Source organism: Aethalodelphis obliquidens, unplaced genomic scaffold, assembly GCF_003676395.1.
Source record: "Aethalodelphis obliquidens isolate GAN/ISIS:26980383/991018 unplaced genomic scaffold, ASM367639v1 scaffold28, whole genome shotgun sequence".
NCBI lineage: Eukaryota > Metazoa > Chordata > Mammalia > Artiodactyla > Delphinidae > Aethalodelphis > Aethalodelphis obliquidens.
In genome coordinates this window covers 18,475,480-18,501,097 of record NW_020837972.1, presented here as the reverse complement: position 1 = coordinate 18,501,097, position 25,618 = coordinate 18,475,480, and the positions used below count along the sequence as shown (strand labels likewise).

General features: G+C 47.2%; 1 long non-coding RNA gene across 1 annotated transcript in view; it reads right to left on the bottom strand.

Annotated features, from left to right (window-relative positions):
* The window catches only part of LOC113629967 (uncharacterized), a 152,395-nt gene that overhangs the window by 5,741 nt on the left and 121,036 nt on the right, over positions 1-25,618 (bottom strand). The window contains exons 2-3 of the long non-coding RNA XR_003436768.1: positions 6,779-6,841; positions 501-690 (exon numbers count right to left, since the gene is read on the bottom strand). This is a non-coding gene — a long non-coding RNA (uncharacterized LOC113629967). The remainder of the gene's footprint in view (positions 1-500; positions 691-6,778; positions 6,842-25,618) is intronic.

Sequence of the window (25,618 nt, the reverse complement as noted above, 5' to 3'; positions counted from 1 at the left end):
CTGGAATGAGCCCAAAGTGATGCAGCTTGAGTGTGTGTCAGACACTGGTCTGTGTCGAAGGGGAAAGAGGATGCAGAGAGAAACGGCACGCCCCACTCCCGCCTCAGGGCGCAGACTCAAGTGTGAGGGGCACACTCCCTGCTGGCCCTGGTGCTGCCCAGCCTCTCCCCAGTCACTGGGCCCCCTCTGTTCTCTTCCAACGATAATGAAGCTGGTGTTTACTGAACACCTGTTTACAGCCCGGTGCTCTGCTCAGGGCTTCAAGTCCGAGATCTCACTTAATCCTCTTCGGCCCCTGAGATGGGTACTATTATTGTCCCAACATACAGAGGAGGGGAAGGGAGGCACGGCGTACCGTAAAGGCCCAAGGTTATACTTGGCCAAGGTCATCCTGCCAGGGCGGGGCACTCTGTCTCAAATCTCCTTTCTTAGCCATTTCCATGCTCTGCGTGTCCACCTCACCTTCCTCTCTAGGGACCCCAACCTCTCCTGCCTCTTACCTCGATGGAGGTCGTGGCACCAGTTCAACCCGTTATGGAGGCAAAGCTTTTGTCCCAGAGCTGATGTGACAGTTCCAGCATGATCAATATTTTGCCTGAGATAGGTCACCGGGGGCGAGAACCCAGGGTCTCAGGGTCTGTGCCTGCGAGGACGGGGCCTCCGAGAGTCGAGGTTCCTCACGTCACCCACCTGGGAAGATAGGACCACAGAGGCAGATTTTCAGTAAGATGAGGGTTGACTTTGCTGTCTACCAAACTGGGCAACAGAAGCAGGATGGAGGGCCAGCATTCAGAGATGTGTGCTAGAGACCAATGGGGGTCTCTCCTGTGGGTCGCTCTGGCCAACCACAGAGAAGCCAGTGAAAGATGGGAGCAGAGACGGGGCCGGTCAAAAGCGAGATCGTTCCTGCCTACATCCACTCTCTAACCCCCTAGTTTTCCACACTTGTGGGGCCTTATTTCTGTTCTTGGAAACATTCCAGAATCCTCCCAAGCTGGGTCAGTGCATCACGTGATGCCTCCTGCCTTAATCTGCTCTCCAAGGAGACCCAGTTAGAGCCACACTTTCCTCCCTGTTCCCTTTCTCAGGTGCCTTAGCTGCTCGGTCAGTAACTCACTCCACAGTACCTAGTTGTGTTGTTTATAAAGGCCAGCCTGCTCGGGGATCTCTATTCATTGGTTCACCATGAAGCCTTTTACAAGAGAACTGGAAAGAATTTCTTGGAGGGAAAAGGGGTGGGGGCAGAGTCATAGTAAATTTAAGTTGAGGTCCCTCCCCCAGCCCCCTCTCCTTTTCTTCATTCCTTAGGCCATTAAAAGCACTAAAGACTGCATGTTTCTGAGCAGTCTTTCCTAGTTATGGGCCCAGGGCCAAGGGGCGTGCGGCAGATTTTCCCTTATAAATTACTGTATTTTAACATAGACAGTGAACTGAACACGGTGGAGCTGCCGCGCTCGCTGGGTCTTCCACGCAGCGTTTGTAACTTAAAATTTTATAAAGGGTTGGAGCAAATTCTTAGTTAATAAGGGTTGGAATGCAGCAGAAACGACTCAAACTGCAGGCAAAATGGCAACTCGGCAGCCGGAAAAGAAATGAACATCAGGTTCTCAATCCTGTTATCTTTTCTTTTTTTTCTTTTCCCTATAGGCTGTTACAAGATCCTGAATATGGTTCCCTGTGCTATACAGCAAGTCCCTGTATTTTATCTCTTCTATATACAGTCATTTGCATCTGCTAATTCCAAACTCCTAATTTATCCCTCTCCCACCTCGCTTTCCCCTTCGGTAACCGTAAATTTGTTTTCTGTGCCTGTGGGTCTGTTCCTGTTTCATAAATAAATTCACTTGTGTCAGGTGTTAGATTCCACCTATAAGTGATATCATATGGTATTTGTCTTTCTCTGTCTGACTTACTTCACTTAGTATGATCATCTCTAGATCCACCCATGTTGCTGCAAATGGCATTATTTCATTCTTTTTTAGGGCTGAGTAGTATTCCACTGTATATATATACCATATCTTCTTTATCCATTCATCTGTTCATGAACACTTTCTTTATCCCTGTCCAAACTACATAGTTAACCCACATTTGCCTCATTGTTCTCCTTGATCATGTTTCAAAAACCCAAACACCTCAATCCTATAAAGCAGGAAGCAACCCTATGAAGCACTATGTCTTGATGGTCAAAATGTGGTTCTGAGGACAAACCCTTCAGCTTCACAATCTCTTCTCTGTAGTCTATTAGCTTTAAGACTTCAGGTGTGTTACTAAGAAGACTCAGTGTCAACAGCTGTAACATCAGTCGATTTGGTTATAGAAGCCTGAACTAAGACAGCAGTTTTTCTCAAACTTTTCATCATGACCCACATTTAGGAAACTCTATATCTCAAACCAGGCGGCACACACAGACACACACACACACACTCACATACACACACATTCCTGATATAAAAGTTTCATGAATCCATGCTTAGTCTTACTATGTGTGATGCGCTCTAATACTTTGTTTCCTCGTCCCCTTTCTTCATGGCACAGTGGACTTGGGCTCACTAAATTGACTTCAATCCTCTCTAATGGGCACCACCCTCATTTTGAAAAAAATAACTGCCCTGGAGAAACAAGGAGACACGGATACGAGTATTCCTAGCAGCTTTGTTCGCGATAGGAAAACAAACCAAAGCACCGTAAACCACACCAGGGAACGGCTTAAGGATCCGCCAACAGGAGGATCGATAAATACCTGATACGACGTTCAAACAAGGGGCTATTATACTTAGTGAAAATGAATGAACTAACATAACATGTATCAACGTGGATGAACTTACAAAGACAATACTGAGTCAAAGACACAAGTCATGGAAGAATGGATACAGTACTATATATATATAAGCATATATATGTACATATTATATATGTATATATATAATAATATGTATATATATATATATATGCTTAAACACATACAATGTATAGTGTTTAAGGAGATATTCATCCATAGGTAGAAATGTTTAAAAAAATGCATAGGATCAACTAACACCAATTTCAGGATAATTGTTAACTCTGGTGAGACACCAGGATTTCAGTTGTTTGTTTGGTGATGTTTTCTTTCTTAAGCCAGTGGCAGGCATGTGGCTTTTGTTATATTCATCTTGAAATCTTCTTAATCATCTCTAGTTTTAATTTTTTCAAAAATCAAATGAAAGATAACAGGATTGAGAAGCAACCTAAGTGTCCATTGACAGATGAATGGATAAAGAAGATGTGCTATATATATACAAGGGAATATTACTCAGCCATAAAAAATGAAATATTGCCATTTGTAACAACATGGATGGATCTAGAGTTCATCATACTAAGTCAGACAAAGACAAATATCATATGATAGCACTTATACGTGGAATCTAAAAAATAACACAAATGAATCTATTTACGAAACAGAAACAGACTCACAGACATAGAAAACAAACTTATGGTTACCAAACAGGAAAGGGAGGGAGGAGGCATAAATTAGGAGTTTGGGATTAACAGATACACACTGTTATATATAAAAACAAGGATTAACTGTATAGCACAGGGACCTATATTCAATAACCTATAATGGAAAATAATCTGAAAAAATATATCTGTATAACTGAGTCACTTTGCTGTATACCTGAAACTAACACAATATTGTAAATCAACTATACTTCAATAAAAAAATTAAAAATAAAAGAAAGTTCCTTCTTCCCTGGAAAGAAGAAGGAAGAAACGATACAGTTGTAGTGCGTTGTGAGGAAATGCAGATTCATCGTTTGTCTACATTTACCCAACAATCAACAAAAAAGGAAAGTAAGTCTGTTAGAAAAAAACATAAAATGCATCCCAAGAAATGCCTTTTTTTAAAAAAAATTAATTTATTAATTTATTTATTTTTGGCTGCATTGGGTCTTCGTTGCTGCACGCAGGCTTTCTCTAGTTGTGGCGGGCGGGGGCTACTTTGTTGCGGTGCGCAGGCTTCTCATTGTGGGGGCTTCTCTTGTTGCAGAGCACGGGCTCTAGGTGCGTGGGCTTCAGTAGTTGTGGCATGCGGGCTCAGTAGTTGTGGCTCACGGCTGTAGAGCACAGGCTCAGTAGTTGTGGCGCACGGGCTTAGTTGCTCCGTGGCATGTGGGATCTTCCCCGACCAGGGCTCGAACCTGTGTCACCTACATTGGCGGGCGGATTCTTAATCACTGAGCGACTAGGGAAGTCCCAAGAAATGCCTTTTTAATGATTCACCTTTGAACATCAACATCATAACTCCTGTATTAGTTTCCTAGCGCTGCCACAATGACACACTAAGTGGTTTAAATAACAGAAATTTATCGTCTCACAGTTCTGGAGGCTAGAGGTCCAGGATCAAGGTGTTGGCAGGGCCCTGCTCCCACTGGAGGTGCCAGGCTCCTGTCCTGGCTTCTGGTAGTTCCTGGGCTTGTGGCAACTAACTTCAGCCTTCACAGGGCCATCTCCCTGTTTGCATGTCTGTGTCCAAATTCCCCTGTTTATAAGGACACCAGTCATATTGGATTAGCACCGCCCTACTCCAGTATAACTTCACCTTGACTAATTGCATCTGTAAAGACCGTACTTCCAAATCAGGTCCTATTCTGAGGTGCTGGGGGTTAGGACTTCAACCTATGAACCTGGGGAGGGGGACACAGTTAACCCATCACAACTTCTCTTTACTACAGAATGATATAGTGTCGACTTCAACCAGTTTATCCAACTTATCCTTGGTGAGTGCCAGAGGGCCATGGAAACTGAGACGAATTCATTACTTACAATTCTCTATGGTGTTAAGTTCCCAAGTTCCTATTCTCTGTCCGATTCCCCTGTAATATGTGTGTGCAGACAGGCCTGCCCATGCATGCACACACATGCATATATGCACACACTCACACACCCGTACCCACACAAGGTTAAAAAGCCCGTGGAGTTACGAATAAGGTTAAAGTGAGGGGGAAAAGCATAACCTGGAAAAACTGACTTTGGATTTTAACCAATCCCCCAGCGTTTGAAAAATAGCGTGAGGATTTCAGGGAGTCCAGAGCGGCCCCCGACGCCCGGGACCTTGCCTCTCGGTTTTGCTCCAATTCTCTAGCACAAGGGCCCAGTGTGGGTGGGTGGGATGTCTGGGGCAAAGACACAGATACTATTATTCTGGGCTTCTCCTCGTGCTGGCAGCCACAGCTCCCACCGCCCCCCGAAAAGCCAGACTGTAGGTTCAAACCAGAGGTGTAATTGATGGCCTGGAGTGGCAAAGATGCCCCATCGCCCTCAAAAAACTACCACTTTGTTTCTGCGCTAGAGCAGGGCAGCCCAGACGCCCACCACGCCAGCAACTTCCCAGATCTCGGCTGGTCGAGGATCTGTTACCCACCCTCAGGTTAGGAAAGGTGCCCCAGGCGAGCGTTTGAAGAGCTGGGGGAAGAGCTCTGGACTTTTTCTCTCTTCAAAATTTTGCTTCAGCTGAGAACATTCATTTTTAACTCGTGTTTTTCTAGTTGGTGAAACAAAGTGGGGTTTTTGCCAAAGACCGACTCCGACTCTTAAGAATCTAAACTTCTAGAGATTAGGGACCCTGTGTGAATTTTCTTTTTTGTTCACAGTATTCCTTGTAATTTTTTTTTTTTTTTTTGGACCAGGTGGAGGAAAATAACTGGTGTCTGCTAATACCCCTTGTGATGGCTGGAATCATTCTGAAGCACCGTCCATGCTTGTCTAACTTCTCTCTCGGCCCCAGTTGCCATCTGTCTACATCTGGCACAAACGCCTCACTTTGGTCTCCAAGGCGCCCTCACGGGTTCCCGCAGATCCACCAAGTGTGAATTTCCACGCATCACCTTCCTTGGCCAGACTTTTCTTTCTCCTGGGTTCTCAGTCCGCCAGCCCCGCGCTAGATGCGGCCCCCTCTCTGTCATGTCCCGTGTCTCGTTCATTACCAGGTGGTGATCATTTTATTGCCTAATCTGTGCCTGCTTCTCATCCCTGTCTCCACCCGCTGACTTAGGCTCCTATTATGTCTCAATCACAGATGTTGAATCAGATGACATATGAGATTAGCTCACTGTTCCAACAACAATCTCAAAATCTAAGTGGTTTGACAGCAATGAAAATGTGTTGCTCACTCATGCGGACATAGGTTGGTCTTTGCTCTCGTGAGCTAGGGGCCCAGATGCCTTCAGTATTGTGGCTCCATCCAGCATCCTCTGCTGAATCTTCTGTGTTCAGCCGGGAGACTGGAAAGTGCTTGGAGCTTCTCTAGGGACGTTTTAGGGGCCAGGCCTGGAAGTGCTGGCATCATTCTTGCCCAGAACTAGTCACATGACCCCACTGATGGGGCAAAGGGTTCTGGGAAATGTAGTCTTGTTGGGGGGGGCACCCAGGAAGGAAAGGAGCACAGGGATATAGGGGCAGCTGGCAGTCTCTGTCACCAAGCCCTCAAATTCACCGTCCACCACACAAAGTGACTCATAGAAGATGCCAGGATGGACGGCGCATCCTTCAGGGACTCTCTCATCACTTGCTAGATGCCGAGCCAGCTTCTTAAAATGGCATCAAAGTCCCTCCAGACCCACATCCTGCCTCTTTGGTTTATGTCACAATATCCCCAACACCTCCCTACCCAGGAAGTGTCTCTCAGCCTCTCTTCTCTCACAGCACAAGTCCGGCCACGCTCCGACCTGGCCCCCAGAACTTGGGTGGTCTTCACTGCCCCTTCACCCTCTCTCCCAGCGCGCCCCACCTCCACCTCACTCACTCATTCGGGAGATCGTCTTAGAAGCTGATGGTGAGTCTGCTTCTCTCTCCAGACGGAGAGCTCCTGCAAGGCAAGGATGGTGTTTAATCCTTGTGAGTTTCCCTGTCTACTGCTCCCCACCCAAAATGCTTAATAAATGTTGATGGAGTGAATGGAGACCGAGAAAGGGCCCCCTCCCCGTACAGGCAGGGGATATCCAAGGCGGGGCCAGCATCACCTTCCAGGCCCCCATCCCCCCTGCAGCCTCCACTTCCCCGAGGCTCTGAGATTCAACTTGCCTTTATTTCTAAATGTAAAATTTGAGAGGCTAGTTGTTGCTTGAGAAAACTGGCACTGTGTGCTTTCATTTCTTAGGGGGCTGGGACCCTCAGACTTGGAGATGTTGGGATTTGCTGACAGGGCCTGGACGGCTCTCTCTCCCTCACATTAAGAAGCCAACTCGTGAGAAACCAACTGGCTTGGCCTGGCTTGCTGTAATCCTGTGGCCTTGCAGCTTTCGGAATTGGGTTTATTTATTCATTTAAATTGCATTCTGGCATTTACTCGTGTTTGTTCTCTCCATAAAGACCTTTTTATTTTGGTCCCAGAGAGCTGTTTATTGCTTAGCACATGTGGCAGAAGAAGATGATTGGACTGGAGATGCTAATTTTGCTCTCTCCAGGGACCGTGGGCTGGAGGGGCCCCAGGATGGGGCTCTGCCCCCACACAGGGCACCTCTTGCCTCCAGGCCACTGGGAAGGGCTCCATCCAGAATAAAAACAGCCATCTGCAAACAGGAATGTCCTCATGTCCCACATGCAAGGAGGTTAGAGATGAAGATAGAGGCAGCCTCCACCACCCATCTCCAGGAAGTTGCAACCTCTCAGACACCCTTTGGGAGAAAGCTGGATTGCCGTAATAAAAAGTACGTGTAAAAAAAAGAGCATCCCTAAGTTTGTTTTTTGTTTTGTTTTTTATTCTAAAAGGTTGAGAACGATGAGACTGGGCAAGAGGCACGTGAGATAAAAGTCACTGGCTACGTTTTAAGATGGTTTTGGCCCGAGGGGCTGAGCGGAAGCTGGGTTTGCCAGGGATCCTGAAAGGGGGTAGATGGATCAAAAGTGGAGGAGCGAACCCACCATCCAGAGATCGCACTCCGTGATATTTACCCAAAGGAGTTGAAAACTTACGCTCACGTGAAAACCTGCACATGGATGTTTATAGCAGCTTTATTCCTTCAAACTTAGAAGCCACCAAGATGTCCTTCAGTAGGTGAATGGATAAATAAACCCTGGTACGTCCAGACAATGGAATATTATTCAGTGCTTCCAAGCTATCAGGCCATGAAAAGATGCGGAGGAAACTTAAATGCATATTACTAAGTAAAAGAAGCCAATTTGAAAAGGCTATACCCTGGAAGATTCCAACTCTATGACATTCTGGAAAAGGAAAAACTATGGGGACAGTAACAAGATCAGTGATTGCCAGGGGTTAGAGGGTAGGGAGTGATGTACAGGTAGAGCACAGAGGATGTTTAGGGCAGTGAAAATACTCTGTATGAGACCATAATGGTGGATACACGTCATTCTACATTCGTCCAAACTCACAGAACGGACAACACCAAGAGTGAACTGTAATTGTACACCACGCATGTTGGGTGATGATGATGTGTCCATGTAGGTTCATCAGTTGTAACAAATGTACCACCTGGTGGGGATGTTGATCACGGCGAGGCTGTGCCTGTGGGGGGCAGGGGGCACATGGGAAATCTCTGTACCTTCCCCTCAATTTTGCTGGGAACCTAAACTGCTCTAAAAAAAAAATGAAGTCTTGAAAAAAAAAAGTAGAGGAACGGAATGTAGGCACTCATGTGAGTTGCAAAAGAAAGGAGAGAAATTGGACGGTAAGTAGTAAAACAAGTCCAAATAAAGGTACTTTTCCCTTGAGAACTGGGGGAGACCAAGCATCTTGGAAGATGGAAGCGTTCACAGGGAAAGAGGACCAGGTGCTACCAAGGAGGGATCAGAGAGAAAACCAACCTCCGAAGGAAAGTAAAAGGAGTCAGACTTAAGAGTAGGTGAAAGGAAGGGGGTTCAAGATGAAAAATAACGTTTTATTTATTTATTGAAGGCTTGCAGTATGGCAGGCAAGGCACTAAGCACTTTACACGTAACACCTCTTTTAATCCTCATAACAGCTCCCTGATGTGGACACTATTATAATACCCATTTTCCAGATGACGAAGGCGAGGCTCGCACAGGTTAAGGGATCTGTCTGTGGTCACACTGGGTGGATTCAGAATGGGATCTCATGTGGCTCCATCAGAAGGGAAACATCTCACCCACCAAGGATGGAGGAAGGACCCTCTGGAGCAGCTCCAATGGAAACAGGATAAGAGCCAAAAACGCAAGGCGCAAATGCGAACCACGTGGGTATTTTAAATTTTCTAGTAGCCACGTGAACAAGGATAAAAAGGAACAGGGGACATTCGTTGTAATGTATTTTATTTAACCCAATACATCTAAGCTATTATGCTTACAACATGTAATCAATGTAGACAGATTATTAATTAGACACTTTACATTATTTTTTCATCCTAAGCCTTTGAAACATGATGTACCTTACAGTGTGGATCAAGTGCTCAACAGCCACCCGTGGCCAGTAGCTACCTTGTGGATGAGTCAAGGGCAAGAGAATGAGTCCTGTAGGAAGTGCTAAGCCGTACGTTGCGGACATAAAATAACGGGTCTCCTGGTTGGTTTCAAGTCCAAGACTTGTTATATACTTTTAAAAAATAAACTTTTAAATGTGAATAACTTTAGATTATGATGTTACATCCCCGAGCAGGCCCTCAGACTTGGTTTCCTCATCATCCTTCTTTCCTGGCTTTGTACCTTTCACACAGACAAGGTTTTGCCAAAACGGTTGGCTTAAGCCAACGGCGTCTGCTTTGGAGACGGAGACTTGCCCGGGGCAGGCCTTGCCGTTGTTTTCCTAGATCCCGGTGTGACCTGTGGTGAAAAAGCGCCCCGATGTAGTCTGTAGGTCTTCTGCCCACTGGGGAGCACTTGGCAATGCCACGGGCATTCCTGGCAGAGAAGTTGGGGAGGGAAATCGTTCTCTACGTTGATCTCTTGATCGTCTTTCCTATCCCCCCCGCTTTGGCACTTGAACAACAAGCCACCGCTTCCCAGGCAACGGCTACGAGTGCGTTTGTCTTGGCACCTGGATGAGGCCCCCTGAGCCTCGGTCATGCTTCTATTCTTGCTGCTTGAGGGGGACTCACTCACTGAATTCTGGGTCTTTTCTAAGTGCCTAACTCAGAGTAAGCAAATACATAAAAGGGAAAAGGAGTTTTAGAACATGTATTTGTGGGCCACTCAAATATAAAATACAGGGGCTTCCCTGGTGGCGCAGTGGCTAAGAATCCACCTGCCAATGCAGGGGACACGGGTTCGAGCCCTGGTCCGGGAAGATTCCACATGCCGCGGAGCAACTAAGCCGTGTGCCACAACTACTGAGGTTGTGCTCTAGAGCCTGCGAGCCACAACTACGGAGCCCACGTGCCACAGCTACTGAAGCCCATGCGCCTAGAGTCCACACACCACAACGAAGAGTAGCCCCCGTTCACTGCAACTAGGGAAAGCCAGTGTGCGGCAATGAAGACCCAGTGCAGCCATAAATAAATAAATAGATAAATAAATTTATAAAACTATATATATAAAATACAACTTGCTCAGCCACAGATACTTTTCCTGGAGAAGTTGAGCAAAGCCGTAAGAAGATTTATCTTCCTGACAGGGGACAGCCCTGACCTGTCTGTTTCCAGCCTAGTGGACATTGCAGAAGGGGGCTGGTGCTTTGGCAAGACAGGGGTTCCCTAATGTTCTTGAGAAGCTTTACCTCTAACACTGTTTGTGGTGCCCTTGGGGTATTTCAAGCATTGAGGCAATTTCAGGTTGGCTCATTTATGTGATAGTGATAGTGGAGGTGATGGTGGTGATGGTGGCAGTGATGGTGGTAAAGACTGTGGTCGTGGTGAGTTCCACAAGGTGTGAATTGTCCACAAGGTGTGAACTGTCCACAAGGTGTGAACTGTCCACAAGGATAGGTCGTGTCTTTCATTTTTGTATCTCCAACTTAGAATTTAGCTCAATAGCTGCTTATTGAATGGGAGGCAGACACTGTAATTAAATAATTAACTGGGAAAAGAGGATTGCTCAGAGCTACCAGAGGACTAAATGGGAAACCAGGCATAGGTCTAGAGCCTTAAGTTAGTAGAGAAAATTAAAGTCTAACCAGACAGGAAAAGAGAAGGAGAAATTGAACATTTACACCCCTGTTCCCAATACCAGCTTCCCAGAACCAGGGAAGGATACATAACACATGGAATTCCAGCTCATGTGGTCATCATAGCAGTATCTCAGGGTGAAAAGTAACCAGACAAGCAGACGTTTGGTAATTTTCTATGATTACCCAAGGCCCTGAAACTCACACTCAGTTTCATCAATAATTTCCAAATTTTAGCCCTTTGTTTATCACTTTCAAATTTTTTGCCGTATCAGTGTACCACCTATACCGGGGATCAGTGAACTTTTCCGTAAAGGGCCAGATGGTGCATATCTCAGGCATCGTGGGCTGGACGGTCTCCATTGAAACTACTCAACTCTGCAGCTGTACTGTTAAAGCAACCAGAGCAATATAATGTGTCAATGGTGGGTGTGGCTAAGTGCCAATAAAACTTTATTGACAAAAAACAGGCTGCAGACTGGATTGGGCCCAGGGCCACAGTCTGTAGACCCCAATTCATACTACTATTTACAAAGTATATTAAGGACTCAGTGTAAGAATAAATAAAGTAAAATAAATTAATCTACATTTCTTTTCATATCAATCCTCTAAATGGAAAACCATGCCATGCACACACAACTGCAAAAGTAAATTCGATGAGAATGAAACAAGGTTATTAAATTCTAACCAGGTGGATGGACTGTGTAAGACTTGCAGCCCGAAGCCTAACCTTTCTTGTTAAAAAAAAAAAAAATTAGGAAGTTCTAGAGAGGCAAGACTCATTAGCGCCAGGCTGAGGTTTTTTTCCTTGTAAGAATCAGCTGGATTAAAGAGCATTGGAGGGGGGATAACTTTCTCAGGATGTGACTTAATCTCATTTAAGTCCGTTCGATTTTCCACCTGAAGTCATCTGCTCCCCTGCAGTGACTGTTTCTGAGAAACCCTGGTTTCATTTGCTGTTAAACTCTGGCAATGAGAACCCTGCATTTAGGGAAGGTAACATCCCAAACCATCAGGGCTGATTGTCTTCCAAGAGGCAGGAGGACACCCCCACCCCGCCCACCCCCCCACCCCCCACCCACCCACCACCACCCCCCTGCCCCAGGAGGACAGGCCCCCGGGGAAGCAAGCTCTGCTGGGATGTAGGCTCTGCCCTCCCGGATCTCGGATCTCGTGCAGAGAAGGCAAATAAACCCTCCTGCTGGGTTATTACCCTTGACAGGCCCTGCTGGGGAGCTTCCCCCACTGCCCCCCAGGATGATGCAGGACAGGCCGGCCCTGACACCTGGATGACCAAGCAAGGTCCAGGGTGACTCACCCAGCCCCGCCCGGTCTGGCAGCACGCTCTCTGGACCCTGCTGGTGAACCGTCCATCAGTTCGTCTCCAGACCAGCAGGGGCTCCACGTGGGAGGTGGTAACCCAGCAGCAGAGGTTGTAAAGCCTGAGCCCTGGGGACCCAGATGATCCCAGGGCAGGAGGGACCAGGGGTTTCCATAGGCAGCCCTGATGCTCTTAAGCTCCAACCTATCATAGATAATAAACGAGGGATGCAAACCAAACAAGGCCTGGGAGCCAAGTGGACGTGTGTCAGCTCGGGAATTATCAGCCGCAATCGCTGTGAGTGCGTCAAACACCTGATTCAGAGACAAACTCAGCTGCTGGGCTCCCACGCGCTGCATGAACAGCTGGGGTAGAGGTGGAGGGCCCAGAGATGCGTGGGCACCAGGTCTAGACCCCACCCTGTCTGGAGCCTGGGAGGCTCCTTCAGGCCTCGTGGAGCTCATGAAACCGGGTATTGAAGATATCAGATGGCGACAAAGGGGGATGGGGATTGGGCCTGAGGACTCCGAGGCCCAAGCAGGGTTCCCACCTACTCAGCATCCTGGTGCTTCCCTATTGTCAACCTCCAGGGACAGAAGAGGACCAAGAGGGGAGCAGATGCTCTGGATGCTACATACTCATGCCCTCGGTGCTCCTGGGCTGGAAGTACCAGGGAGTTCGTGCCCCTCCCCCAGGGGACGGTGTGACCAGGGCAGCCCCCTAGGGGGGGTGGCTCTAAGGCAGGCTCCATCCTGGCTTCCAGGGCTCCCCAATGGGTACTGAACTGAACCTCAGTAGCCCAGCAGTGACCTGCCTGAAAATGCATCCTTTCCTGCGGCCTTCCAGTCCCCATCTCACTGCCCACAATTCCCTCTGGCTGCTTCCTGGGCTCGCCTCCCAAATCCTTATCCCCTGGTATTCAAATCCTTGTCTCAGAGTTTTTATGGTTTCACGTCTTATGTTTAAGTCTTTAATCCTTTTTGAGTCGATTTTTGTGTATGGTGTAGGATACGGGTCCAATTTCATTCTTTTGCATGGGGATAACTGGTTTTCCCAACGTCATTTATTGAAGAGACTATTCCTTCCCCATTGGGTGTTCTTGGCTCCCTTGTCAAAGATTGGCTGACCACATTTGTGTGGGTTTATTTCTGGGCTCTCTATTCTGTTCCAAGGGTCTATGGGTCTGCTTTTATGCCATAACTGTACTGTTTTGATTACTATAGCTTTATAATATAATCTGAAATCAGAAAATGTGATGCCTCCAACATTGTTCTTCTTTCTCAAGATTGCTTTGGCTATTTGGGGTCTTTGGTGGTTCCATATGAATTTTAGAATTATTTTTACTTTTTCTGTGAAAATGCCAGTGGAATTTTGAAAGAGATTGTGTTAAAGCTATAGATCACTTTTGGTAGTATGGACATGTTAACAATATTAATTCTTCCAATACATGAACCAAAAAGTTTCTGTACAACAAAGGAAACAATCAACAAAATGAAATGGCAAACTATGGAATGGGAGAAAATAGTTACAAACTATATATCTGACTGGGAGCTAGTATTCAAAATATATAAGGAACTCACACAACTCAATAACAAAAAAAAAAGAAAGAAAGAAACACACACACACACACACACACACACAAATAAACTGATTAAAATATGAGCAGAAGCTCTGAATAGACATTTTTCCAAAGAAGACATACGCATTGCCGATAGGTATATAATAAGGTGCTGATCAATAACACTAATCATCAGGGAAATACAAATCAAAACCATAATGAGGGCTTCCCTGGTGGCGCAGTGGTTGGGAGTCCACCTGCCGACGCAGGGGACACGGGTTCGTGCCCCGGTCCGGGAAGATCCCACGTGCCGCAGAGCGGCTGGGCCCGTGAGCCGTGGCCACTGAGCCTGCGTGTCCGGAGCCTGTGCTCCGCAAGGGGAGAGGCCACAACAGTGAGAGGCCCGCGTACTGCAAAAAAAAAAAAAAAAAAAAAAAACCATAATGAGATATAACCTCACACCTGCTGTTAGAATGGCTATTATCAAGAAAACAAGGAATAGCAAGTGCTGGAGAGGGTGTGGAGAAAAGGGAGCCCTCACGCACCACTGGTGGGAATGTAAACTGGTGCAGCCACTGTGGAAAACAGGACGGAGGGTCCTCAAAAATTAAAAACAGAACTATCCTATGACCCAGCAATCCCACTTCTGGGTATATATCCAAAGTATCTCAAAGAGCTATCTGTACTCCTACATTCATTGCAGCCTTATTCACAAGAGCCAAGATCTGGAAACAACCTAGGTTTCTGTCGACTGATAAAGACGTGGTATAAATACATATAATGGAATATTATTCATTTCAGAAAAGGAAATCCTGCCATTTGCGACAACATGGATGAACCTGGAAGACATTATGTTAAGTGAAATATAGTCAGACCCAGAAAGACAAATACTGTATGATCTCGCTTGTATGTGGAATCTAAAACAGATGAACTCATAGTAACAGAATAGGATGTTACCTGTCGGGGGCTGGGGGTTGGAATAGAGGGTGACACTGGTGAAAGGGTACGAGGTTTTAGTTATGGATAACTTCCGGATAGCCAATGTACAGCGTGGTGACTATAGTTGATGATACTGTATTGTATACTTGAAACCTGCTAAGAGGAAATCTTGAGTTCTCTCTACATGCACAAGAAGGTAATTACGGGAGGTGATGGATGTGTTAATTAGCCTCATGAGGTCATCATTTCACAATGTGCATGTATATCAAAGCATCACATCGTACATCTTAAATATACACCATGTTATTTGCCAATTATACCTCAAGAAAGCTGGAAAAAAATAGACTAATTGTTTAAGGCCATAAAGGCTCATACTGCATGAATTTGTTTATATGAAATTCTAGAAAAGGCAAAATCATAGTGACAGAAAGAGATCACCTGGGGTTGGAGGCTGGGATGAGGTTTGACTGCAAAGGGGCACGAAGGAACTTTGGGGGTGATTGGAAAGCTCTAAGTCAGGATGCCAGTTTGGTATACAATTACCAAAATCTATCAAACCATACTCTGAAATAAAGCCCAGTAAAGCTGGAAAAAGAAGTTCCAGAGCACAAAGCGTGGCTACAAAGAAAGACGAAGAATGGGAGCCGTTAATGCAATCCACCGGCAGGGTGGCGTGGGGATGCAGCACATCCTAAGATCTCCCGTGAGTGCCGGAGCCCCGGACAGGATGGCTTTGAGGAGGGTTGAGTCAGGCCCCCGCCAAGAGCCCCCCACCATGGAGTCTCTCCTCCCCTCTGGCAGGCACCCTCTGCGGTCCTGGAAATGGTGGTCACGTGCGTGTTGTAGGCTGGGGCTGGCTGGCTTGCAGGGGGCTCAGAGCTGGGGCACACACAGCCCCGTTGTTACCTGGAAATCCAATGTGCTGAGGTCAGAAGGCTTCCCGCCTCCGCCCTCCTCCCCAGCAAGTGCAAACGCTGTGTGGACCTGCACAAACCTATCCCAGCCCTCTTCTCTGACAGATTCAAATCAACAAAACCCTGTGGGGCGTCCAGAGAGCTGCAGGGGTCCTCCCGGTCACCCGTCCCCCGGACACGCAGCCCCAGCTCCTCGCTTGCTGCTGGTTCCCAGCCCACCGTGAGCAGAGCTGACCGCGGACCCCCGCCTTTTCCCAGGCCTTCTGTGTTTCTGACTCTGCTCCCACCGATGCCGACTTACTCGAGCCGTGACAGTGGCCTCCCTGCCCCGGGTCCTCCTTGCTGCCTCGGGTCCTCGGGTCACAAGCAGAATGATACAAAAGGGTGGTGTCCTCTGGCCTCTCCATCGCCACCGGGACGGGAGTCCAGCCTCGGCTTTATCGTCCAGCATTTCTGTACTTAAACCGCCCCCGTTCCCTCTTGCTCCTTGACCGCCAAACACACCTACCTCATGCCTCCTCTCACAATGATGATGATATATTTCAAACATTCAAGAAATATATATATAACAAGCCCTTCTGTGCCTAAGACCCACGTTTAGGAGGTAAAACATTTCAAATCGCTTGAGACCGTCTGGGCACCCCAGACTACCTGCCCCTCCCCCTCTCTGGCCACGCCCACCGCCTTGAATTGGGGGTTGAACATTCCCAGACGCGTCTTAGCCATTTTGCTACCTGTGTGTGTATCCCCCAAGCAATACCTATAGTACTGTTTTCGCGGCTTAAAACCTTATCTGTGTGATATGATATCATGGGCGTTTGTCTAAGTTTGGGTTCCCTTAAAAGCAGAGGCTGAGAGGATTTGGTGCAGAGTTTACGTGGGAGGTGACGCCAGGAAGGCTGGTGAGGAACTGGGGGTGGGAGGAAAGGCAGTGAAGGCTGAGCCAGCCACGGGCGGCTAGGCAGCTGAGGCTGGGTCGCCGGGGGGCTGTGAGTGTGTAGAGCGACTCTCAGAGCGTCCGCTGAGGGCGGGGATGCTGGAGTACACATCCCCTCCCACCCCTCAAGGTTGAAGGTCACTCCCACAGGCAGAGAGAGTCCTTGGGGAGGGTCTCAAGTGCCTGGGTCGTGGGGAGCGGCAGGCAAGGGCCCAGGGAGGCCGAGGGGATGCGGGCTGCTGACTGCTCCGTGTTCTCCTGCAGCTGGGTTTTTCCTTCCAAAGTTCTTTTGAAATATATTCATGTTCAGTGAAATGTAGCTCTAGTAATCACCCTCCCACACACTTTTTTTTCAGCCTTTAAAAATATACATAACGTACAATTCACCATTAGTGGCGTTTAGTACCTTCACAATGGCGTGCAGTCACCGCTTCTATCTAGTTCCAGAACACTGTCATCACCCCAAAAGGAAACCCCATACCCGTGTACCCATTAAACCGTCACTCTCAATTCCCCCCTCCCCCAGCCCCTGGCAACCACCAAACTCCTTTCTATCTCTATGGATTTACCAGCTCTGGACATGTCATATAAATGGAATCGTGTAATATGCAGCCTTTGGAGTCTGGTTTATTTCACTTGGAACAACATTTTCAAGGTTCGTCCATGTGGTGGCCTGTGTCAGTGCTTCACTCCTTTTAATGGCTGAATACTATTCCATTGTATGGATGGACCACGTTTTCTTTAGCCATCCAGTTCTTGATGGACATTGGGTTGTTTCCATCTTTTGGCTATTGGTAGTAATGCTGCTATGAACACCTGTGTACACATTCTTGTTAGAACACCTGTTTTTAGATCTCTGGGCAGTACACCCAGGAGCGGAATTGCTGGGCTCTATGGTGACTCTATGTTTCACCCACTGAAGAACTGCCAGACTATTTTCCACATCAGCTGCACCATTTTACGCTCCCACCGGCAATGTACAAAGGTTACAACTCCTCCACACACTGACTGACACTTGTTATTTTCTGCAATTTTCATTTAGCCACGACATGGGTATGGAGGCTAGTATTCCTTTGTATGAATCCACCAACCAATCCCTCTGTTCCTCTGTTGATGGACATGTAGGGTGTTTCTGATTGGGGTTGCTACAAACCACAGTGCTGTGAACACTCTCCCACATGACAGCCTAGCTTGTGTGTCTTCATTTAACATTTTATCCTATACCGTTCTCATTTGGGAAAATCTTTCCTACCCTTTCACATCCTTCCTGCCTGATGGGTTCATCCGAGGCAGTGTTCAGGGCAAGCAAGCACCCATCACTTAGACCCACACTGTCCAATTCTGCAGCCACTAACTTCACATGGCTATAAAGCACGCACAGTGTGGCCAGTCCAAACTGAGGTGGGCCATGAACGTAAAACACACACTGGATTTCAAAGATGTAATCTGAAAAAATGTGAAATATCTCATTAATAATAATGGTAACGTTCCATATCAATTAATAATGTTGAGATGATAATGTGCTAAATAAAACATTTATTAAAATTAATTTCACCTGTTTCTTCTCACTTTCTAAGAAGTGGGGCTACTAGAAAATTTTAAATGTGTGGCTTGCATTTGTGGCTCATCTTACATTTCCGGTGGACAGCGCTGTTCTAGATTATTCATTTGCCCTGTCATGTGTTCCCTCAACAGGGTTCTTTTCTGTTTCTTCACCCAGATTGTGAACTTTGCAGACGGTGGGAATTTAGCAGAGTGATCTTTCCAAGAGCAGATCTGATCATGTCCACACTGTTTCAACACCAGCTCTGTCTTCCCTTCACATCTTTCAATGATTTCTGTTGACTTTAGGATAAAGCAAAACTCTTCAATGTGGCTGCAAGGCCCTGTGGGGTCTGGCCCCCACCCGCCTTTGTGTACCCCCTGTGCCCCGACCACCCTGGGCTCTTTCCTCCTTGCTCCTGCCACAGGGCCTTTGCACATGCCACTCTCTCTGCTGGTGATGCCCTTTCTTTCCTTCATCACTGGTCCCTTCTATTCATCCTTTGGATCTGCGCTCAAACAGATTAGCCTGACTCTAATCAAGGCTCAGGACCACAGAGAGCTCCCGCACACCTCAAAATAGGCAAACTCCGCAATGCATCTTCTTGGGCTAATTTGTATGTGCCCTGAGAATCCCTGGCCCTGTGGACCATCCAGGTAACACCCCTGCAACATGCTCCCCACACTAGCTGGAGGAAGACACGTGAACTGGGGAATTCTATATCTGGGTCTCAAGTGTCTTTGAAACGAAATTTTGGTCCAAGAATAACACTGGTAACAAGATGCCTCATGTCAATTTTATGGGCTGCAAATACCTTCCAGTTAGACCATGCGGTAAGCTAAAGGCTTGAGCAGACCCCGAGAAGCTGCCAAAGTGTTTCTCAGTTGCTCTTCTAAAAACGTCTTTGTCCTTGACTGTGGGTTGGCCACCCCCGGCCAGGGGGCAGAGGGAGCAGAGCCAGCAGTTTCCAGCTAGGACGTGACCGGGGCCACACAATCGCTGTTGTCCAACACTGGGACATCTGAGCCACTGTGGGGAAGGGAGCTTCTTTCAGGCCCATCCAGCGTGCCGGCTTTTGTTAGAATTGATGCCAGATTTCACGTGGAGACAAAGGAAACTTTTCCCCTGAGGCCCAAGGGAAGACAGATGAGCTGCTTTCCTATCTGTAAATGAAAGCAGGCTGAGAGGACATCACCCCAATCAAGTCACGCGGCGGCACTGGGCCACCACGGCGCTCTGTGTCTCTCTTTTCACACTCCTTCATTTTTAAAAACGTTTAATTGAAGCATACCATATACATAAAAGTGTACAAATCAGATACATACAGTTCACCGAATTTTCATCAAGTGCACATACCCATGTAACCAGCACCCAGGTGGAAGACCAGCACCTTCCCAGTTCCCCAAATGCCCTCCTTGGGTCCCGTCCCAGTTCTAATGTACACCCACCGCAACCACCATCCTTGCCTCCTGACTCTGCGGGGACGCATGCTGGCTTCTGACCTCCACATAAAAAGAATCAGACGGGGGCTTCCCCGGTGGCGCAGTGGTTGAGAGTCCGCCTGCCGATGCAGGGGACGTGGGTTCGTGCCCCGGTTCAGGAGGATCCCTACATGCCACGGAGCGGCTGGGCCCGTGAGCCATGGCCGCTGAGCCTGCGCGTCCGGAGCCTGTGCTTCGCAGCGGGAGAGGCCACAATAGTGAGAGGCCCGCGTACCGCAAAAAAAAAAACAACAAAGAATCAGACGGCACGTGCCCCGGCCTGGCCCACTCAACATCATGTCTGTGAGTCTTCCATGCTGTGCGCAGCAGATGTTTGTCGACCTCACATACAGCACCTCACACAGAAACCCCATTTGTCCTGTTCACCTGTTGACGGATCTCTGGATGACCCCCAAGCTTGGGGCTATTTCAAGGAGTCCTGCTCTGCGTGTTCCAGTACGTGACTTTTGGTGAGCATCCGTGAACGTTTATAGAATGACTGGATCATGGGGTAAGTGTATGTTGAACATTTGAAGAAATGCCCAATAGTTTTCCAAACTGACTGCACCATGGTCCATTCCCACCTGCACTGCAGGAGAGTTCCAGTTGCTCCACATTCTTGCCAACACTTGGTATGGCTGGTCCTTTTCATCTGGACCAGCCTTCCGGGTGTGTAACGATGGGTATGAACACTCAGTATCCCTAATACACACAAGCCCAAGGACTTGGAAAGTTTGGGGAAGGGTGAGACCACTTCCTTTGTGTGTGTTTGGTGGGGGGGCAGTCAGAAAGACGCATAGGACAGTTTTTCTCGTGTGTTTGTTTTTAATTCTTAGTTTATTTGAGCAGGTCATATACTCATATAGCTCAGACCTGGACAAGTATATAAAGGATATGTTGAATAATACGTGTCTCTGAGGAAAGCAGAAGGACAAGCTCCCCTGCTCTGTCCCATGCCCGGGCTCCCAGACCCAGGCAGTGGCTGTCTCCCTGGGGAGACCACCCTGGTGGGTCAGGGGAGCTCCCGGCAGGGCATCCTGATGGGAGCATGGGAGCCGTTCCAAGCCAGGGGAGGGCAGGCTCACTCTCAGCTCATAAACTTGCTCCCTGGCACTTACAGTCAGCGTTGGATCCTTCACAGGAGTCCTCCCGACCGCTCACCAGGTTCCCCATTTTGCAGAATTGTTTACGGTCTGTGCCACTTACTATTACTTTATGCATTTTATTTAGTTAGTTATTTATACAGGCATATATTTTTACCAACTTCATCTGGAACCAGGGTGATGAAAACAAAATAGGCACGAGCTCACGGGCCGAAGGATCTTGGCAGCCGCAGGGGCCTCAGGGCCTGTGAGCTGACAGGCAGCCCTGCTTCGGTCGGCTTCTTTGGGGTCCTCTCTCTGGCCAGTGGAGTGGAGAGCTGGGATTTGAGTGCCTGATCAAGAGGCAGGCTGGAAGTGAGGCTAATGGCCTGGACTTTGGAGGTGAAGTGCATGGACTCAAAGCCTCTCCCTACTACCTAACTCTCTGTGCCTCCGTTTCCACAGCTGCCAAATGGAACCGCCATGATGATTACACAAAGTGATTTACGTGAAGTGCACAGAGCAAAGTCTGGCATTCAGCAAGGGCCCTATAAGAGTTAGCTGCTATTATTAATAGCGTGGATGGCAGGGCTAATGATATCATAGCTCTTAGGTGGCAACCCTCCCTGTTTGCCAGAGACCAAGGACACTGGACTTTCAGTGCTAAGCCCGGGAAAGTCCCAGCAAACTGGGGCAAGTCAGTCACCCTACAGAGCCTTGTCATTGGATGAACCAGCTGGGACCCTTCTCTTTATTTCAACAGAAAGTCCAAATGAGGAAATAAATACTGATTAGGCATTCGTTCATTCAATAAACATTTAGTAACTTCTGTCCTGTGTCAGGCACTGTTCAAGGACCTGGGAACACAGGATAGAATAAAGCAATGTCCCAGCTGCCCTCATGCAGTTGACATTCTAGTGGACAAGGTAGGTAATGAGCAAACAAACAAATAAATATTATAACATCAGGTAATAGACAGCCGACACACAAAGCTAAACACGGTGAAGGAAGAAAGCATGATGGGCGCTAGCTAAATAAGAAGGTTAAAGAAAGACCCTTTAAGGAGATGATATTTGAGCAGAAAAATAAAGTCAGAGAGCAAGCCATGAGGCTATCCAAGCAAAAGGCACAGCAGGTGCAAAGGCCCTGAGGTAGGGATGTGCTATCACTGAAATGCTTTGAGAAGGCAATAGTTTGGTTGGTTTCATTTCAACCAAACTTAACCATCATTTGGAAGCCAATGCCAGGTGTTGTAGGGATAAGCAACATCAGTCCCATCTCTGGGAAGTTAGAGGCAGTGCTCAGGAAAGCGTACCTGAGAAACAGAGTATGACGTCATGAAAAGGACACTGCTCAGAGAGGAGGGGAGACTAGAGCCTCCTCGTGGATGCTGGGTGACCATGGTCAAGTCATTTACCTCTCTGGACTTCCCTTTTCTCAGGCTTAACATAGGGAATCAGAGGAAAAGTCCTCACTCTGAATAGGCCATAAGACCTGATTTTAGGATGCCACTTCAGAGGACACAGCAGGAGAGACTGTAGTTTCCTAAGAATGTTTGTCCCTGGCAGTCACTGAAGCTGGGGCAGGGCTGTGGATCTGTGTTCATGGCCCAGCTCAAAGGCTCCAAGCTTTCTCAAGTGGGCCCAAGGGTGGCTATGCCCATTTGAAAAATTGGATAATTGAGGCTCAGAAGGGGAAAGTAGCTTTCTTACTACCAAGATGCTTCTATTTGTTGGGGTCTCCTGGGCAGAGTTGAATAAATTGCAAGTTGGTTCCAAAAATCTCCTTCTGAGAAAACCTGTAAACACATATCCCATGGGCTTGATGCTCAGGTTCTAGATCTAGCACTTGCTGGTTCATCCAAAGCTGCTTTTTTTGTGAAAATTCATAGCTCTGCCTGTGTGTGAAGTGGGTAAGAAGTCTAATTTCCTGGCTTGGTTTTCACAATGGAATAGGAGCCCTGCCCCTAGTCAGTTTGGTTTTCAGACAAACGGATCTGTTGTCTATCATTGCATGGCCTATTCCTGGCTCTCCTTAGGGAGGTGAAGTGGGGCTGGCCGAGTCAATGATGTGCCCCATGATTCAAGGAGGGAGAGGCTGCCCCACCTACAGACCTTTTCCAGGGCAGAGCCTGTTTTGTACCATACACCTTTCACCTCATGCGTTCAGCTGATTGGACAGAGGTGACAACTCAGTGTCAGTGGCCAAGACATTAGCTGGTTGGCAGCCAATGAGGAAGCTGAGCATGAAGATTCTGCCCAAATAGGATAAATGAGAGTAAAATGATTTTCCCTCTGGGGAATTTGAATTGGGAATGTGGAGAGGACCTGGTGACTGGTGACAGGAACAAAAAGGCACGAGGTTGAGAGAAGATGTGGGCAGTAGGGGCGCTAGAGAGCCATGAGCAAGACAAAGCTATGACCAAGATCACCTGAATAGAAGTCCAGGTTGTCTCAATGATAGAGAGAGGACACACAAGAAGACCCAGAGAGAAAAGTTGAAACAAAGAGAGTAGTTGAGTCCTGCCAGTGGGTGTGCCCTGGAGGGAAGAGCCTCAGGTCCTGCAGCTGGGGTCTTTGTACCTTCTTGGGAATTAGGGCTTTCCAGTTCCCATCTCCAAGAGGACCCAGTACCCCATGGTTGCTGCACATAGCTGTGTAAGGTGTACAGTGAATGTCTTGGGAAGGGGAGTGCCGTACATAAGTGGCAGCACCTCCTGCGGTTGTTGTGCAGTGTACAACATCTACAACTCTACGTGACAGCCTTGACCAGGGCTCACATTCTGGGCATGAGACAACCAAATATCCATTGTAAGTTTATTTATTCATTCATTCAACACATCATTTTTAGGCATGTTTTAACTGCCTGGCACTGTTTAGGGCCCTGGAGTAAGAGACACGATCCTGGGTCTCATGAGGAGAAGAGACAGAAAATAAACAAGTAAACTAGATAATTTCAGAGTGATAACTGCTATGAAGACAAAATGAAATAAAATAATATGATGGAGAATGACTTGAAGGTGAGAAGGGCTGCATTAATTATGTGGTCAGGGAGGGCCTCTCTAAGGAGGGAACATTTGGGCACAGATTTAAGAATAAGTAGGAACCTAGCAATTGAAGAACTGAGGAAGGGGTGTTCTGTGTGGAGGAACAGCAGGTGCAAAGGCCCTGAGGCAGGAATTGCCCCAGACAGGGTCTGATCATATACAGCCTTGTAGGATTTACTCTAATTGTGATGAAAAGCATTTAGAAGGCATTAAGCATTTATTGTAGGCTTGCAATGGTCATTACTTGAGAAAGCCAGTGTGGGTCCCTTTTCTTTGCAACTAAAATAGCTGAAGTAGCATGGTTTGCTGGAGTATTAATATCATTCCTCCACTCCTCAGAAAGGATCCATTTTCAGATCAAATGAGGTCACAAGGAGTCTTCACACATGCACCATGTCAGATTAGCTCCTTGAAGAATTACCTTCACCATACTGGCTTTCATCCAAGATTATCTCAAGAAACCATCATAGGAATTCTATATTTGCATTTGCTCTAAAATGGTTGTAAAGAGCATTGTAACTTGATATCCTTTATATGAAGCCCAATATAAGAAATTTATTTCAGAACTTGGTATCAGAAGTAAACTAAAGATTTGCTGTTTACCTTCTTTCTATAATGAGAGAGATGAGACTTCCTGTGTTTCCCTTTTTGACCTGGATACCAGGAAGCTCAGGGCTGAATCATATGCTTTATCACATAGAAACTGCTAAACCTTGTAGTTGGCATAGTCACTCCCTCTTTCAGTGGACCTAACTTGCTGTTTCTGTTATACTAATCTTTTAAATTTTATTTTTTTAATGATATCCTTTGCTGTAAGCTGTCTCATTCTTTTCTGGAGAGAAGTGGGGAGAGACGTAAATAAAGGCTTTATTCAACCAAGGTGTAAGCATATGCAAAGTCTGGTTGACCTAGTTCCCCAAGTCGTAAGACTTGTAAGTTCAAGCATACCCACCTAGAGGGGTGGGCTAGGGAGGGTGGGAGGGAGATGCAAGAGGGAGGAGATATGGGGATATATATATATATATGTATAGCTGATTCACTTTGTTATACAGCAGAAACTAACACACCACTGTAAAGCAATTATACTCCAATAAAGATGTTCAAAAAAATCAAGCATACCTAAAGAAAAACAAACACGAATTTCATTTCTTACAATTAGCTTTGGGGTTAGAAATGAAAACAAATATATCTCCTGGAATAGCTCATAATTCACCCATGCCCTGACATTTGCTGCTGTTTGTGAGCTGATACAAGCCCACTTTATTCCTAACACCACCCCCCTGCGTGGCGTCTGTGTCCCAGCAGTGTGACATGACCCTTCTAAAAGAGAACGGTGGACCCAGCAAGCAGAACAGAAACCTTTTTCAATTAAAAAGTCACTCGTGCTCAGGCTGACAGCTCACCCGAGCTACCTCTGACAGCCTGGTAACCCGTAATTTTTCCACTTTGCAAGGACGATTGTGTACCTTCAAATGGCAGCGTAATTAACCAGCTCTATTACAGGCTCCCACATTTGTATAGTTTTGCTGGGATGTTTCTCCAGAGCTGGGGCCAGCAGAGACCCATCACTGTGCCTGCTAATGAGCCCTTGCCTGTCGGGCACCACTCACCAAGGAGGTGAGGCCATGGGTGGCATTTCCTCTGGCACAGGGACCCCCACCAGGCTGCCCCTCTCCTGCAACATCTCAGTTCTCACCCACGGGGAAGAAAATAGCACAGCAATTCCATTCGTAGTCCCAAGGCTGCTATC